A 20,803-nucleotide genomic window follows, 5' to 3' on the forward strand; every position below is an offset into this window, starting at 1 on the left:
GCGTCTTAAACAGCGATGCAAAGGCAACTAGCCTGAAGGCATTTTCTTAATTATGTAGAGTCAGCAAAATATAATTGGCAAAGGAACGAAAACAAACAGCGAGTTCGCTAAGTGGGTTGCAGATAACGGAAGCTGCGATTACGAAGAGCAAATGAATGTTACTGCCCGCACCCCGCACCCCGCTACAGGGGTGACAATTTGAAATATGGACTAAATACTTAATGTTTAGTTTTTTTATGGCAAAAAGTTATGGTATACCATTTCAATATATTTTTTTGGTGCTAAAAACTATAACCGTACACATTACTTAAGAATCATTTGTTTGATAATTTTATGAGTTGCAAAGTAAAACTAAGGGTGCTAAACGAAAGAAGGCTCAGTTTTGATTGTAAATAGTAATTGTATATAAGATATTATAATTTCGAACCAATTTTAATTTCTCAAAGTAATGGATCACCAGAACCTATTTAAATAGGCATAGAAAATTCGTTTGTTATTCTTATTTATTTTCAAAGAATGGTTAATCGTTAAATACTTAATAAAAAAATATCGGAAGACTTCTACACGCATTCCTTCATAAATAATGTGGTGTACCTTAAGTATATTATATATATAGTCGAGGTCAGACACAGAGAGAGTTACACACACTAATATACCACGAGCAGTGTGTTTATATCTTAGTCTTAGTCAACGTAAAATGATCTTCTTGACTGATTTCTAATCATCAGAAGTGGAAACTATGAAACGGCAGAGAGACTTTAGGTGACCAGGATTTTCCGAATATTTAAGACACAGGGGCATAAACGCTGCTAAGTGCCAACTTCCAAAGTGCAGGCTGCTAACAATTTATCGGTAGAATTATGTAAATCTCATACTCAGCGCAATAATAGGAGGATCTCTGTATCTGCCTTATTTCATCTATTATGATAATATATAAGAATATCAACAAGTTAAAGGATTTGTACATAGGTATTTCAATAACTTAAAATAACATCACGATTTTAATACGGACGGTATATTGCACAGGCTAATTAATCTGGGATTCGTTCTTCTGCGTTCTGATTATTATTAATAAAAAAACTAATCTTGAAAATTTTCTGCCCAGTAAGCCAAGAGAAGCCTACTGTAGTTATAACTATAATTCAGTCAACCCTACGAGGCGGGCGGGGCGGCCACCGCAGCACTAAACGAGTTTCCGCAAACATTTTAATGAATAACACCTCCCCACCCGCTCACCCCACCAGCCTGCAATGCGCTAATTAAACATTCGAGCCATATTGTTTCAGATACGATGCTGGATTTCGTTGCCTTATAATGCGCTGATTAAATTTCGGCTTAATTAAACGATGATTAAAATAACGTGAGACATATTAAAATGTATTTTTTTTAATACTGAAATTAGTTCAAACATTACTTGTGTAATAATTAAATTAAATTCGATTAAAATGTTTGAATTTTTAAGAGTTATATGAATTTAATGAAACAACTATTTTTTACACGATACTAACGACAAGTTCCTTACATATGTATGTGATACGTTACACATACATAAGCATGTGAAAAAGTCTATTTTAAATATTTTATCAAATTAATATTACTTATACAGTTTTGCTTAAAAATTAAAATCAATTACCTATATTTATTTCAAATAATCATTTGAAATCAAACCTATGATATTATTTATGACTAAATGGCAGAATAATGTTCTGAGTGTCGATCAGTACTGATTATGGATAATTTTGATGTCAAAATACTTTAACGTCGATGCAAATCCATGGGATGTACATTCTTAATGCTCGATTACTTTTCACATCAAAATATAAAAGAACAGAAAGAAGGTTTATCGCTCGTGTAAAAGTGTGCGTGTCTATAATACCTTCTTAGAAGTTCTGACAATCCCCTTGTATGAAATCAATTTTATCATATATTAAGTATTGTTTGTTCCGAAAAATATGTATAACAAATCTTTAATAAGAACGTAAACACCTACAACATATACAATTAAATAAATCAATAAAAATTATTGCAATATTTCTGTTATAATCTTAAAGTTCTAGATAGACTCAACATGAAGTCATTATACTAAATTATGAGAAATAAAAAAAAATAATGATGAAATCAGGATATAAATGTAAATGAACATGTGAAGTGGCAAGTGTCATTAACCCAGACACAATCGCAAGTAGCATTTGCGTAGAGTTGGTAAATGAAAGCACAGTCGGTATGTCGGGCAGCTCAATTAGTTAATTAATCTTTTTTTCCGCGTTAAAATAGCATTTATAAGCGAGACGCAAACCAGTGGGAAATGCCTCCCCAGTTACTTTCTTTAGGGTTGTAACTTTTTTTTTTCAATTTTCTTCTTAATGTGATTGTAAATTAAATAAATCTTTTAATTTAAATTTGCTTAGCTTTGCATAAATTAGTTTTTATTTTGAAATCCTGAAAATTAAGCTTCGATAGGAAAACGAAATATGCTCTGCTCTGAATGTGTTAGGTCGAGGTCTTCTGAAAATGAGTTATCACTTTATTGTTAAATGATGTGTAGTGTCAGAATAACAAGTGATGATTTTAATAATACTTAATTTGAACTAATAAATATATTGTTTCCAACCACATTCAAACTTTAATGTAACCGTAGTATGTGTAATAAATAGAAAATGTATATATAATATGCTTATAGAAACTGAGGTATACAAATAAGCTTACCATATTTTTTTACTTAGGTACTTATTTATTAGCATTCTTCCTTTTTTTTCAAACGACACATAGTATACTCAGTATACTCTCTAAAAAATTTCCCTAGTACAACTACTTACAGTACTTAGCATATTGTTCCCTTTATCACAGATTTTGCTTGAGGTGTGTCATAAATATACTGGAGTGCTGCTAACTGTACTACAGATTTTCATTCCAAATGGTTTTATTCTAACAAAACTTCGAAGGGATAGCCGATTTTACATATGTTCATATAGATTCAAAAACAAAATAAAATGAAGAATGATTACTATTTACGTTCTTATTATATTTTATAACCAGACGGTAACTATTAAAAAGACTTATAATAAAAAATATTCTTATTATTGAATGCTATCAAGTTGTAACAATGTAAGGATCTAAAATAATCAATTATAGCAGACTGTGTAAACCCTAGCGTACATGAGCTAACAGTGTTTAGTTATTCGCCAGCAGAGCGACAGACAATGGCGCCGGGAACGTTGCTCGTGGACTAGAGCGACGCGGCTTGCCGGCAACTGACTGCTAATCAACTCACATACCTATCTCTTCAAGCTGCGTTTCCATTTGCATCGCTGCATATTGTTTATTGATTGAGCCGTAAATTGCATGTGTGTGTTCAAATCACACATAGTCAATACATACATAATACTTAATATGATTTAACGGCCTAATCCACGGATTTCAGCTATGTGGGTTGCCAAATCGGTCTTATTGATACTTATATAAATGTCATTCAACTTAGCATAGAAAGATTAATATTTGTGTTACTTTAAATATAAGGTTTATATACAGCGGACAAAATTAAAATAAAAATAATTTATGACCAAAGGTTACGGTAATAACTATAGAAACACACGTACCCGCTGAGGTTGCAATATTGATAATTGATTATTTGATGTTTTGCGATAACGTTAATTGGGAATAATTTGTTATTTTTTAACAAAATAAATAAAAATATAATAAATCCTTTTTTCAATCTAGAATTATTAAAGTGTACAATCATTATATTATATAATTTCTTTAGATTTTTGTTAAATATAAATAGGTTTTAATCAGAATGTTTTAAATTGTTAATACATTTCCTTCACTATTTATAAATGTACCCTGCTTGTTTTTTCGTGTTTTACGTAAATAAAAATTCGAACTTGCCATTGCATTGCAATCATCTTGAAATAAAAATATAAACCGAAGTACAAATGAAAAGAATCGCTTAAATTTTCACTCAAGTTTTTCTTATGTATGTTTGAATTTTACACACAGAAAACAAACGTTTTAAACATATGACAAAAATTTTTACTTTGTACTCTTTATCAACAAAGCTTTGTATACATAAAGATGGCGTTCATTAATCAAAATATGTTATGTATGATAGAATCAAAAGGCTTGTAATCGCAGGGACGCGTCGCTTCCTTTGTCCGAACTCATTCGTTTTGTTTTAACACCCTCTTTAGCAAGCGCCCATGTGCATACCTCCTTCGAGCTCCTTGAGCTGCTTGCACACTACAACATTTTATATTAAATTAATTAAGCGTAGTACATACTATGTGTCAGTTTTCTTACTGTCATTTGTCATTTGGTACCTATGCCCTTCGAACAAACCACGTTCAGAGAACAAACAACGCACGAATAATACTCATTCAATCGTGGCTGTTGGTTCTTGATCGATATTAAACACATCAAATTTATTATTTAAAAAAAAATACGCATCACTAAAATGCTTAAATTTTAGTGATGCGTATTTTATTATTAATACACACGGCTACAAATTTTAAAAAAGGAACCTATAAAATAAAGATACAAGTTTTTTTCGAGTTATCGTTCCCATGACTTTTGTGTTAGGAATGTTTATAATTATTAAGCTAAATGAAAGTTACATAGCTAGTGATAAATGTCATACCTATTTTAGCATGTATTATAATGTTGATATTGTATAAAATAATTTAAACGAAGTGATTTACACTAATAAACATTATATTTAGAAACTACTACCTACTACTAGTACTACTGGCCGAATTTCATCTAGAATGGCGACCATAAAGACAAGCCAAGTAATTGTATATTAATATTAAACCCATTGACGGATGTAGTCCTGCTTAGCCATGACCATTATATACTAAGACCTTCCCCAAAAAGCTCTGCATCTTCTGGTCTCATCTTTAGTAGTTATTTCAGTAAGGCAATACAAGAAAACGTTTCCTGGTTTATTAATAAGAATATGTACAAATTAAAATTTAATTATCATATTTTCTGATATTTTTTCATTCTTTATTGCACATAGTATATAAAACTTGAATAAATTAAAATACAGATCAATTATAAAGTATACTAAGGCGGCCTTAAAACTCGATGCTTTACTGTGTAATATATAAGATGGTTTATGTTGATTTCATTATAATTTATCATCCTTCGATTTTCAAAATTAAATAAATAAATAATAATTGTCATAAATCGTTCGATTTCTGAATTCAATTAGGGTTGATTTAGATGTTATGTATATATGTTTTTACTACTTACTTTAACGTAGAGATAGCACAATTTATGCGACATATAATGATATCGATTAAGACTTTCGACAAATATCAAATTACATCACAAATGGAGTTCGAATACACATACGTAGGTAAATTCGAATTATACAATGTAACAGACTTTATAAGAAGTATGATACATGTATTTCAGGACAAAAGAATGCTCTCCTGTTCAAGAGAAGATTTTCGAAGTCATTACTGTTAAATCAAACCAAATATTTAATTATGTCGTGTGTACACAGGATGGCTAATCCAGTGCTTATAAAATCCCAGGGGAAGAAACTAGTTAAATATAATATGTTATTGTATATATAACAGTGAGCATGTTTAACACTTCTTTCAATCTGCTTTTCTCTTTTCCACCAATTAAATAAGATATGTGTTATTAATTTATAATAATTTAAAATACGTTTAAAAGTAAAATATCTAAATAATTCAACAAATGTCTATAACATTTATTACAATTCGAAAATACAATACACAAATTAATGAGCAATTTTTGCAATTATCATTAAATCGTAGTATTCCGCAAAAGGACTTAAAATAAATTCTATAAAGCAATAATACATCACTACACGACAGTGTTAATAAACTCACGAAATGGATATGAAATAGATTATAAAGCCCTATTTGATCGTATGCTTGATTAGTAACAAATATATTGGTAATAGCTTTTTGATTGGTCCCATGTAACAATGTACAAATAATAAGTATAAATATAATTCACAAGTGTGCTCAACGCCTACTCCGTCTCCGCTTGATATATTTATGATTAAGCAACGCTTCCAAAGCGACATTGTCTTTGCGAGGCCCCTCTGTGGCGCCCCATCCGTCTTGCTTTCGCGCCACTTCCCCCTTTCTTTGCAGGCACGAGATTTTTTTAATTATGACGTTGGGCCTTTTTGTCTCAACTATAACAAGAGAGCTAGTGGATTTCTGGATATAACAAACGGTGGTAGCACGTTTGATTATCGTCTGTTGATAATTTTAAGTCCATCGAGGTCTGGCCAGTCTTTAATGGTTTCATCATTTTTAAACAACGTAGTAAAAATTTTATTGATATAATATAATTAGCATACATTTTTGGGTTATATGTAATTCTGGTCATTATTCATTGGCATTCTTACTGGGTATCAGGAGGATATATCATCAATTTAATTTATTTATTTCATCTTATATACTCTGTAATCAAATAATACTTCAACAGTAAATAAATCAGAAAATAAATGGAGCGAGAGAAAAAAAATTAAGATAGTTCGACATGAAGCTACGACGGGCCGCGGGCGGGCGGCGCGCTCACGGAAGTTCTGATTATGTAGAGGAATTAATTTTCAGGCGCGACGAAACTGTACAGTAGTCTGTAGTGCGGGGACGAAGAGGCCGGGGGCGGAGGGGGCGAGGGGAGTGAAACAAAACTACGTCCGCACCTGCACAACGTAATAACTGCGAGCAAATCCGTTTGCTAGTTCCCGTCAAAGAGTAAATTAGTTCACAACTGCAGATTGCTTCTGCTTTTCCGTCTTTATTTTATATTAAGATTTTATGTAATTCTATATACATAGAGTAGAGTTCTTTGCATTTGATATAACTTTTTGTAAATAAGATTTCTCGACTTCTAAAATGAATCGAATCGTAAAGTATTATTTGGTAACTGATATTATATAATATTAACTGTTCCATGAGAAGGTATGTCATAAACATAATGTAGTTCTATAACAAATATCATAATAATCCATACAGTCTAACAGGTGTTATTAATTAGCACACAAAATGTCGTCTGTTATTAATATTAAGAAATAGTAATCATTTTTTTACATAAGAATTATTAACATTAGTTCTTTATATGGACAAGATTGCTTAATCATTAAAATAAAATAAATCTTCAACTTACTGTCTACGTTGAAAATGATCTAGGCAGTGTTAACAACATTTATTTGATAAATACAGACCAATGTAACGTTATTTGAGTTACTAGTAGATATCCGAATTCATAAAGTTGCAAATGAAATCATTACATTTAATATTATTACATAACTTTTTCTTTACTAAAATCTGAAGAAAAAATAAAAAACGAGTTGTTATTACAATTGCGATTGAGCTACAATTTTTTTTAATATTGATATCAAATTAATTTATAATATTATGTTGATTTATATATAATTACGGTACAAAGATGCGACATGATTAAATGGCCATAAACAACGCGCCAGCTAGTGAGGGGCCAGGCTTCTTGCCTTTGTGAGTACCTCTCGACATGCTATTAATATGAAAACAATTCGTCCCTCGCCAGTTACGCGTTTTATACACTGGCGACCATTTTATTAGCACATGTTTAAAAAGTAATGCCTAATTTTGAAAATAGTTTGTTAATGTCAAAATTCACCCCATTCTTATTTTTCAGTTTTGACGTAATCTGTTTAAGTGTATCTGATTTGCATTCGTGTGTATGTAAAAAGAGTAGAAATAAATAAAATAATTAATCCCATATCTATACTAGTCGAAACATATTCGAAGTGTAATTCCAAAGATGGCAAAAAATACAAAATAATATTTGTTATGTTTTTATACAAAATAATTCCTTTAGGGGTAAATATTTTTATAATATAACTACTACTACAACGTGACGTTTATTTTCAGAAAAATATACATATATGTAAAAGCTACATTGCTTAGTAGGTTTGCTTTAATAAAAAAAATGGTGTAGAAATGTGGTGTACATAAATACAATATGTATATTTAGTAATTTTAAGATTGTACTTAAAATATTAAATAGTACCTACTGATTAATAAATCAGAATTCTGTTTATGTGTTTATGTTTTTTATAGAAAATTAAAATTTTTAATATTGCTTTAGGTATGTAAGTATATCTAAGAAATACAATACAGGTAGGTAATGTAAGTAGGTACTTTCAATAGCGTGCAGTAGATTCCTTACCTGTATATTAAAATTAATCAACATATTATTTATTTTATAAGCCGTATATCCCTCATTATAGAAACCCACCGGGTATCATACAGAGCGGATTTTTTTGTTTCATTTTCATACACATTTTAAACCTCCATTCAACCTGTAAAATTTCATCCTGTTATAATGGCTTAGGTTGTGCTTTCTGTCAGTCATTTTGAATGTTCTTTATTAAATGTAATATGTAAATAAATAAATGTATTCCAACTTTTTTATAATTATATACAGTATTACAGATATTGTACTTCTCAAACTTCGCGCTCGAACGATATTTGCTCCTGCAGTGTACGCTAAGCGATCCCCAAAGACTATGCATATGCGCACTGCTGCAATCAGCGATTGCTGCCATTGTGGCGCAGATTAAAATTTTAGGGTTCACCCGCTAATGTGATTGCACTCTTTTCTCGCTACGGAACCAACCGGCTCATGCTATTAATCGCTATTATAGGGGCGGTGTGTTATTTTTAATCACATTCGAAAATTGACGGTTGTTATGAATGGTATTGAAGTAATCTGTCAGTGTTCTGTTTAAAAAATCTTAATATCTATCTATTATTATTAATGTGAAAATAGATTTACTATTTACGAAGTTCTTTCGATATTAAATATTTCATATTTTATGTATTTTATGAAGATTACTTTATTAATAAAAAAATCGCTAATTCGACTTTCGTTTATAAATACGTACTATACCTACCAATATTTAATTATAATTGATTAAGTTTAATAACTTGAATGTTCTTATATTACTTATAATAACTTTATAGAACGCAAAAATTATTTCTAACAATTGTACATTTCAATTCTAGTTACACCAAATAACTTACATAATAAACGGATCGAATGATGATAAATATCTCAACAAGCATCCCCGAGTAAACTTTTTAATTTGAATTTTCATTTTTCAATAGCGGAGAGATGATTGAATACACAAATTGATTGCACGGCGCGCATTGTCGGCTATCGGCTCGCAAAGTTGATTAAAATGTCTACCTCCTCACCCCTCCCTCCCCGGATCACCATCCGCCACTACTTCATTAATCTGATTTGTTTATGGTTTAATTGTTTGTATATATCAAACGTTTTTTACAATCCATTATAAAATAAATAATTTGTCTATGTTTTTACAATAAGATTATCTAAGTGGATTTTAATTTAACAATGTTTATTATATAGTACGCGAATAAATCTAGATAATGAATTAATTACTTAAGAATATATTATAAATTTAATTTTTTATTTACGTTAATTTCTATAAATTGTAGGCTTTCTTTTACGAATGATTTTTAATCTAAACATTAAACAGAATGTTAACCATTGCTTAATTAAGTAGTCTCGAAAGACAGTCCAGGTTAGCGGTACTAATTAGAATAAGTACCTACCAGCTGCTTATCAATAATCCCATATTGGTGTTATGATTTAAGATGGTAACATCTTAGATCCCATGGGTGGCAGCGCACCAACGTTGTGGGAAATAAACCATAAGCTATAAGGTTGTTAATATGCGTTCCTTATAAAAGGCCGATAATTATAGTGTAAGGATATTAATAACATTCTTGCCACAAATTTATACAGGAACTATTTTTAATTCATATTTGTATATATTTAAGCACTTAATGTTATCAATTATTTTTTTAATAAAAAATTATATATAGATCGCATTAGAAGCAATAACATAGTCATTTTAGAAATTAATTATTTGATAAACAGCAGGTTATATGAGTTTAAAAAAAAGGTATATATATGAAGCGCTTCGTAATTTGTATTATTAAAAAGAATAACATTTCACATACATTCGGTATCTCTTTACAGGAAAATGCGCCAAACAGATTATCAATAAACATTAATGCGAACATCTCATTTCAAATAAAATCTCCTGGGAATATCACTTGATTTTCATTCGGCTCACATTTTGCGAAGCATTCATTCAATATTTCGGTATAAAATAAATGTATTCAATATTCGATATTAATGTATTCAGCAGCGCCGGGCCGCAATTTTCATTTTGTAATTTTTACCGAGTGCGCATTCGGTAGCTGTCAACATCTCAAAGAACCTTAGGTTCTTTATAATCAACTCATTGTTTGGTGCAATTCGTAAGTAAATATAATATAAAAAAATAAACCCATCTCTTTGAATCTTTACATATAACAACGCCGTAATAAGATACTTATTTTGTCTAGTTATTAACAAGTCATTACCCAAATAATATTATGGATACAGAAGTTATAGATAGATAAATAAATTATATTATACCTTATCTGTATTTTAGAGAAAATCATTGAATGCTCCTAATTAATAATAAATAAATAAATCGTTGTATTTTGTTCCTACTTTATGCATTACTCTTATCAAATCAATTTTATTGGCATTGTTTTTTTGTGCTATAGGTAGGCGGACAGGCAAAAGGGCCACATGGTGGTAAGTGGTTATTATCGCTCATAGACATGTACGTATGTATGTATGTATGTATGCGCTGTAAAAAATAGTAACCATTCCTTACATCGCCAATGCACCACCAACCTTGGGAACTAGAATGTTATATCCATTGGGCTCGTAGTTAGACTGGCTTACTCAGCTTACTATGTATTGCTGTTTGGCGGAAGAATATCTAATAAGTGGATAGTACCTTAACCAGACGGGCTTGCATAAAGCCCTACCACCAAATGGTACGGAATTGTTGTGTTCATGTTTTCTGAAAACACGCAGTCATTGGTATATTGATAGTTTATGTAGGAAAGGTTTTTTTCATAGGCATAATAACTTAAAGCCTAAGTCTAATAACAAAATACTATGCACTAAAAAAAACTATGCGGTTAAACACCATATGTCAAACCAAACATGCAACTGAAAAGTACTTCAATGTTAAAAAAAAATCGAAAATTACTAAAAGTTGAATTGAGGATAGTTTTGTTTTTATTAGAGACTTCCAGAAAGGTATTATGGGTAAAGAGGTTTTAGCTGAAATAATTTTGTCTTGATCATACTGAGAGAGCAAAAAAAAACATATGTATATCTATAGTCCATAATGTTTTGTTTTTTTTTCTTACTAAGGTGTTTTTTTCGTAACCTATTGTCTTGCCACTACAGTGTGACACCGTTAATTAGTTGCTCCGTGCGTGTCGCGGGCTCCAGCGAAGTAATCAATCTTGCACCTGGTTTTTCAAGGAATTAGTGGTAGTTGAAACGACATTAATAAGTTCTAATATGTATGTTATGTAATTTTGCAGAATTATTATAACTAAAACGATAGTTTCGGACGTGATTCGTTTAATTTTTTGACTCTCTGATTTACACAATTATAACTACATCGTACTCAGTTTATATCATAATATATATTATGTGTTACAATAAAATACATGCCAAAAATATTTGTATACAATAGTTGATATGGTTTTTATCGATACACGAACAATACAATGCATTTATTTTATTGAACTCCGTAACGCATAATACGAACATTACACGCAGAAAAAATTGCGTACATTAGGCGTTAGAAGTTATACTATTATACACAAAGTCGTTTTTATTACTGAAGATTGAAAAAAGAATCATATCCAGTATGTCTATAACGTGTGTATGCCTTACCTTGCGGCCTCACCTACGACAATCATCTGTGTAGTGCATTAGTTGATGACGTCACGGGCTGGCGCTCTCGTAGCGATTATATGAGCCACATTGTCACACGATAATTCGCCTTAAAAGATTGGAGTACCATTTTATAGTTAAGGTGAGATGCGAGAAACATGTTCTTTTATATTTTTTTTATTATTGCTGTAATATGGGCTGAAGAAAACAGTAAATTGCTACTCGACTGGGATATGTTGAAAGTTTTATCTCAACAAATCCTATTAATATACCTATTCATTAATTTTTTAATATAATACCTAGTTAATATTTTGATCTCAAAGGTAAAAAGAATATTATTTTTATTTCATATGGTAACATAAAGAAAGTATGATATAAAAGGCTTAATAAAACCTTTGAGGTAAAGATACAAACAAACCGGTTGCAATTTTCTATGTTATTAAGCTTCGCCATTTGCGTTACAAAGTAGAAATAATAGAATTGAGATGGTTACAAGTATCTTGTATCTAGACTGTAGGAACTCCTATCATTAAGACTGTTATTTTCATAACTATAATGGTAAAATGTATCCATTATCAATTTAGAATAATGTTTTAAACATACAACATTTTTTTATGAAGGAATATATAGTTTCTTGTATATTTATATAATAAACTTTTTGCACTATACTAAAAGTTTAGACGAATTATATACCCATGGAAGTAAGTTCCGCATTTTATGCGATTTGCTAATAACTCAGCTATATTGGACACTACTAAGAGTAAACGGTTAATATATCTTTATATAAAATACAATACCGTTACACTTAACTACTTATACCCACTTAAATTTTACTTCCAAAATGCTGATTTACAATTTCGTCGACGTTCAAAATGCCAATTTTTTCGCAAATCCATAGTGAATATATTATCCATAGTTTAATCAAGCTCTCGGTTGGAATAGAGTATAGAGGATATATATTTTTTATATAGCAACAGACGATCTTAAACCTAAATACGATAGTAAATAAGGTAGGTAGATAACCGTACTTGTCTCGTCACGAAATAAACATTTTCAGATGTGCAATAAACTTAGCTACATTTTTTCAAATGAATATATACAAAAATATAGAATTATAAAATATGTATGTTCATATATACAATCAAAAAATACTTGAGTTTATACTTTTGTGTATTTAAATACCAATTAATTAAGTTTTCATTATGACTTATATTGATTTATTCCAAAGCTTTAAGTAAAAATAATGTGTCTTATTAATTACATAGTTTATGTATGTTTTTTAACAGCTACATAATCATTACTATCTCTATCTATATAACAAATATACAATACAATTAAATCATTCGTCAATAAGTAATTCGTTTTCATTTTCTAATTTTCATCTACATTTTTAAAATTGAATACAACCGTCTCAAGAATTCTGCAAACAACAAAAGAGCAGGTAAGTACATTATGATACAATACATTCAAAAGGACTAAGCAATCGCTAAGCGAAAACAAGAATAAAACACACAGAATAGCATTGTGGAAGAATGGAAATTTTATAATACCTAAAACGAATGACTGTGCAAGGCCATTGTTGTACCCACAGAATATCCCAATTACGTTGCGGTGGAGAGAATATAATCAAAAGTGATCCTCCGGTAAGGACAGAGGGAATGAAAATTTTTAATTTCGAATGCAGTTTGTTAAAGCGCAGAATACGCTCCGGGAATTTTTAACTGAAAGTGGATAATGTATAAAGAGACTTTTGTTCGCGTCTGATCATTATTGTTGGTTTGTTTTCACTTCGAATGTACCAAAATTTGTTTTGTTTAAGCTTACATATTGAACTTGTATCGCGATTGTATTTAATATTGTAAAAAATATACAGAGACTAAAGCTACATACATAAACAATTGAAAATCATACGTTAAATTTATTATTAATTTATTTTCATCAATTTCTTTTTTTTACTGAAAAATTTAAAAGCCCATAACAATATTTTTATAACAAGTAGCACTTATATTTGTTTGTTTTTTTCTGTATTAAATACTCGAAAGCTTTGTTTTTTAAAATATATTCGTGCTTAAATCTATCTTTGAATGGGATTTCAGGTAAATTTTCCAGAACCACCCCTGACCAAAGATTTTTCAGTTTCAGTGAGGGCGCACAGCGAAGGTAAAAAGTAAAAATTTCATTTCGTTTCACCACCTGAAGTACTAACCGGATCCGGCTACGATCCGTTTGATCTCAGTTAATAAAATACATGTACGTTTCGCATACAAGACTCGCTTCACGAGTTTACGCCTCTACTATATACTCATGCTAGTTTATATCAGTTTTGTTTAACTAGTGATTTTTTTTATAAATAAATAATCTAATTACAAATACTGTTACATTAAAGATACATAACCATGTATATTTTTTAATTACTTCCAAGAAATCAAGTGAATAGATATATCTTATAATTGAATTGGATTTTACAAATATTGCGTTATATTCGTTTTTTTCCTTATTATAAAAAAAGTATACTTAATCCAATATCGTCACAAATGTCAAAATTGCGAAACAAAATTAATCTCATTGTATTTTTTTTTTTCAGTAGAAAAGCACAGACAGTATTACTTTGTATACAAGTTACCTGAATAGTTTCCGCATTCGATACGAATGAACGGTAACCGTATTCGACGGGCGGTGGCGGACGGAAAAACAGGTAATCCTTTAATTAAAGCACTGCGGTCACGGCAAAGACAGAGTCCCGTAGGGTGGCTTGACAGAACGAGAAATAGAGACTTGTAAAGCTTACATGTTATGGCTTTGACAGTTTTTGTTAATTATAAAGAACATACGAGTTCGGAATTTAAAATTGCGAATATTAAAAATAGTCTTTTATATTTTTTAAATTTAATTTGAAATCAATAACATTCGAATATAGATACAATTGAATATAGATATAGTAGACGAAGGTGTCATCATAATTAAATAATAACAATAATATGCAAAGGAAAACTATCATTCACTCGTTCACTCAACATGAGTTTTCTAAAAGTATTATGTACGTGAAGTATTTTACATGTATTTTTTAGTGGACGGATTTTGGTTTACGTCCATAGTTTTTATTATGAGGTAAATGAGAATCAATAATTGTAACAACAATCAATAAAACGCTCACTATTATGTTTTTTTTTCAAATGGACATAAAATAAAGTACCTGGTAAACACTTTAAGCTTGGTTCTTCATTTTATGAGCAGTTAAATATTTTTAAAGAAAAATAATCTCCTTAAATATAAAATATGGCGACCCTATTTAAACTAATTTCTATCGGCACGCTTCATTTCGAGTAATTACTTTTACGCTTTACTTTTGCGGAGTAATTTACAAACGTTTCTCTAGATTCAAAGTTATCTGTGATTCATTTATCTTAATTAAAATCACTCTATTAGCTATTTTAGGAGACTTGTACACTAAAACGTTTAAACAGCGTCCAATGAAGATTACATCATGAGTTATTTTATACCTTTAAATATAAAATGAATGTTAAATTCATTCATTAAGTGCCTATCTGTAAATGGTTGAAAATAAATCCGTCTACAAGTCGCAAACATGTGTAATATATGATTTTTATTATTTAAAATACAACATTGTCCTGTCTATGACTCCTTCAAGCCAACTGCTTACCAATCATTCCACTGACAAACGATTCTAATTTGTAATTCTGTGTTCCAGGTTAAGTAATAAGTATGGGATCAAATATAATATATGAATACTCTCGGTTGTATCTATTAATATTGATTAAAATACATTTATAAATTATTTAACGGTAACGATTTTCATAATCGTTGATTCCAATTTAAAATTAATATTTTATTTATGGAATGGAAGTAATCGTATATAACATATTTTATTTTCAATCTTTCTATCTGTCGTGTGTGATAATCTTCACCACTTTTGTAACCGAGTTTGTTACTGATTTAACTAAATTAATTATGTATATTAGTGGCATTGCTGATGCGATGATATGATTTCGCAATGTCATGTGGTTATGTCAAACAAAATCGTTATTAATTTGACGGTTTTTAGACAGTTTTGTTTTAATTGGATTCAATTGTTTTTGGCTAAAACTAAAAATATAAAATGACTGACTTTAATTATTGATATCAAAATCACCATTTGCAAGAGTATGTATATGTAAATTGTAATAGTACGTCCATTATAAGTAATAATAATTCCGTTCTTTTTAAAAAATCATCTTCTATATAAATTATATTTTTGAAAATATTAGAGGTGACTTTTTATGCTGGTGTGGTACAAACTACGTAAAATGCAATGAATAGAAAAAAAACATCTGTATTATTACAGATTCCTTGACAACCTTAATAGAAATGGGTTTTTGAGCAAACAGATTTTATTGATTGCACTGATCTCAATAAAGATAAAGATATCACTGTATTCAGTATCATCTCTATAACCGGAAAATAATTGAAAATTATTTCAAATTTTCACGAAATTATCTGTAATCTAATATTTATATACTTTTAAATTTTTAGCTGTTGGGATGAAAACAGACGGAGACGATAGCTTAAATAACAGGCAAAATCTAATGATCAATGATGTTACAGCTTACAAAATATGGCGACTGATATAAATGCGAAAGTGATTTTGTTTATTTGTTTGTTCGTTTAACTTTCCCGTCTTAACTAATCAGTCGATAATCTAAATAGTCAATAATCATAAAATGTTTCTTAAACGTTGTCAATTGTATAGAAAACTGTACAGTAAGGTAATGTGTACAGGATTTATCCTGGTAACAAACCAGAGGTTTGGTACAGTGTGAATGATATGTACCTACATTTTTAATTGTTACGCATATAAGTGCGTGTGTGCGTGCATCTTTACCGATGATTACGGGTTCAAAGCCAGACAAGAATCACTGAATTTTCATGTTCTTTATTTGTGTTTATAATTCATCTCGCGCTCGGCGTTAAAGATAAACATCGTGAAGAAACTTGCATGTGTCTAATTTCAACGAAATTCTGCCACATGTGTATTAACCAATCCACATTGGAGCAGCGTGGTGGAATATAAACCAGTGGGGAAATTAAAGGACGTTAATATTGTTATTTAAGTGCGTGTAATATATATATATATATATGTTTTAAATGCACCTTTTTAAATAAATAACAATTTGTAATGATAAACGACCATCGATTTGAATATAAAAAAAAATCTTTTTAGTGTGTAAATTTTCGATAGTCAATAATTATCCGTTCAATAATTAAACAAACAGTTGAATTTAAAATATACATAATAACCTATCGTATACAATGCTTAATTCATTCAGGTAGTGTAGTAATTAATCCCGTAAACCTTAATCAGGCTGTAATGAATTAGTCCGACCGCACGCCGCAAATCCACTAATCCGCCACTCTATGGTAAATTCTCTTTGGTATGAAATTAATTACTACATAAACTGTTTGAAATGAAATTTTGTTCGATATTATGTTTAAACGTGAATATTTTTTGTATACTTGATAAATATATTCGGATAAGGTTTAAGTATTTCATTTGAAGTAACTCTAAAACAAAAAGTGTAGCAGTTCGAATTTTTAAGTATTTAATCCACACCAAATAAAAATCCCGCTGCGTTTCTTTCGCCGGTTCTTCTCAGGTTCGTGTTAGACGATGAATAAGCAAATGTAACACTTCTATATTGAATAAAGATTGTTGGGTTTGACTTTGACCTTCTGAGTCCCCCTCAATGTCCTTTTTATTTGTTGCTAGTTGGAGGACAGTCTATGTGCTTGTGCAACTATGTTTATTATTAATGAGTTGCGGTGCGGTGATCGTATTATTATTAACGCCAAATTATGTGAGTTGGATTTTAAAATACCTTTCTGTTTCCTCACGTAGCTGTAACTTACCAAACAGAAACTCGTGACCTTTGAGAAAAGTAGCTATCGAGTATCGCTCCTGCAAATAACAGATAGTATATTCTTAATAAATTGTTAACTTAAATCTGGTTTATTTTTATATATTAGATAGAGATTTAAAAAGGTAATAAATGAATGTACCAATCGTTGGACGTTGAACTGCTTTTGAGGAGATGGTTTGGAGTGTATTCAGTCACGCTGCTCCATCGCGGTTGGTGGATACACATGTGGCGGAATTTTGTCCCACACATGAAGATTTCCTTACGATTTCATACCAAACTGGTGAACGCAAAAAATAATTAAACACCAAAAATGAGAGATGCTTTTCTAGTTTTGAGTCCGCAATCATCGGTTGAGATTCACATGATTCTAACCATTGAGGCATCTTGGCTCACATACATCATACCTACATGAGTAATGATCTATAGTAACATTTAAAATATTCCGAAAATAATTTATCTAAAACCAAACAGAACTATATTGATGTAAATCATAGATATGGCTTTGTTTCTGTCCATGGATTAGGTAGGATAAAATCTCAAGAGTTGATTATAGTAAAACCACGCAAATTGACCACCCCGCACACTCGTATTGAGGCGCGATCATCTGTGAGGGGGCGGGTGGCAATTATTGAGCAAATGTAATAGCCGCATTGTGATAGAGCGCTCAGCGCTGAGCTCAGACGTAGCGCTGATTAGTGAGCATCGACAGGAGTAGAGTCGAACTTTGGTAGCATTTATATAAATATGTTTGAATACGATTGATATATTCATGAAATAAAGTATACCTTCTGCAGTACAATACGTATTCCTTATATGAAGAGGTGACTACACCTTTTTGTTTTATAATTTTTAACGAATAAATATACTTTTGTATTTTCTTAGATTAATTCCGTCGACGGACAGGATATTATGACCTAATCTCGCTTCTGATATTTTCAGTATCTTTTGCACAATCTATTTATATAATATATTATGTAATGAATACAAAAATATCGAATAATATAGCTTCTCTACTTAATATAAAACAAAGACACTTCCCGCCGTCTTTACGCTTGGATATTTTAAGTTACACAATGAATTTTAATGCGTTTTTCATCAATAAATAGAGCCATTCAAGAGGAAGGCATAATACATTTGTATGTATGCATACTAAAAGGTTTTATATATACCCTTATTTTATCCGTGTGAAATCGAGTCAGGTTGCTAGTAATTTAGTCAATTATATTAAATCAAGAGGCAGAAGTTACGTTAAAATTTTAGCAAAAATTATTTTACTATTGAAATTAATTCTAATAATTGTTCATTGTTGTCAATAAACCATATATTTCAGCTCTTGATAGAATAATTATGTTGGATTTTTTCTATATGCATGCATTACAGAACTCCTGTATAATATAATAAAATCTAATTATACTTTGAGATGTAGGTATATTGTTGTACTGTCGACCATTGATAGGAAAAGCAACTCGTATATGAGATATCATGGATATTTTTGTATGAAACAAGCTTATAACCGCTATCGGTTCTTATTGCATCTCCAATCGACAAATCAGATAATTAAATTATTAAAAAAAAATCCAATATAGATAATTCACAATTGAACTGAATATATTATATTTCTGCGTTTTTTCAATTCTACGTATTTTTTATACATTTATAATAATTACAAAAAAATAACAAAACACCACATCTCCAATGTAATTTCAGTTCTTGATTATATTTGCGACGAGCCACGGACACGCCCCTTCCATCCCCTATTATATTAACCGAAGATAGCAAAAACGTCTAAAGTAATTTGAATTAAATAATAACTTTAAACTCTATTCCGAAGTGAATAAGAGTTAAAATTCTGTACACAATTATACATTATGTAATCACATAGTCCTGTTCTGTTTTGATTTGTCCATAAAATAATACACTTTGAGCTTTGTCTGAGATTCATTGGAAAGTAAGTGATGTTTTAGCATTCAATGAATGTAATTAATTAAAGCTGTAATTTTTATTTCATTTTCTATATTTAAGTAATTATTAATTTGTCAAATTTATACATACAGTACAAGTCACATTTAATATTATGATTTCTTTAATCAATCCACGAATCGCTTTCTTGTAACGACATTACATACATACCTATTTCTAACAATCCTATTATACTCATTTTGATACCTATTGTCCACTTTCCTTATATTGTTTACGTTTTTATAACATTTTTTTAAATACTTAAATATACTATCATAATATGATAATTTTTCATATATTCATTTTAATATTATATTAATAAAAATTGGTTTAATTTAAAAAGCAATAAAGAAAATTTGGCTTAAGCTTAAAATGAAACTAAATGACTATACGTTAATGAAATTTAAATAATAGTTTCTTATATTAAGCCGATACTGTACAAATATGAAGTCCTATTATTATCTTTATTCCGATACAGTTCTGATAAGAAACATTAATCAAATGCTTACTTTTCGCTAAAACTAAACATTTTAATACAAACAATACGTTCATCATTACCTGTATTTCTCGGTTTCGCTTTTGAAAAGAGTTCCAAACAATTTCTCGCAAAATTTTTATTCTTTGAATGTGCAATGCGAAACGTTTGTATATAAATGTACAATGGCGAAGCGCGTTACTTGCATTGCTAAGAGGTTCTATTGTTTAATGCCACAATTAGTTGCGAATTCTGCTCCGAATGAAAGAAGCTGCCCAAGTCGCCGACTGGACATCATAGCGAGGCGCAACCCTCTTTGATACTTGTATAGATTTTTTTCAAATTCTATTCTGTGACTTGGATCTTCGATCAGAGTTAACTTTTGACGTGTATTACTTTGAATAAGTAAATTATTTCAAGCAATGCATTGCAAAGCGAGGAATTGCTTGAAATAAAAGATAATCATATTATTAAACTACAAAAATAATGGCCTTAACATAATAAATTCCATTTGTCATAATTATTATAATACACGCAGATACAATATACATATACAGTAAATATTTAAATAATTTCGCCTTTGTTTTATATAGTAAATTCATTTACGATAAAACTAAAGCTAGAAATATAATATAAT

Source organism: Vanessa atalanta, chromosome 15, assembly GCF_905147765.1.
Source record: "Vanessa atalanta chromosome 15, ilVanAtal1.2, whole genome shotgun sequence".
NCBI lineage: Eukaryota > Metazoa > Arthropoda > Insecta > Lepidoptera > Nymphalidae > Vanessa > Vanessa atalanta.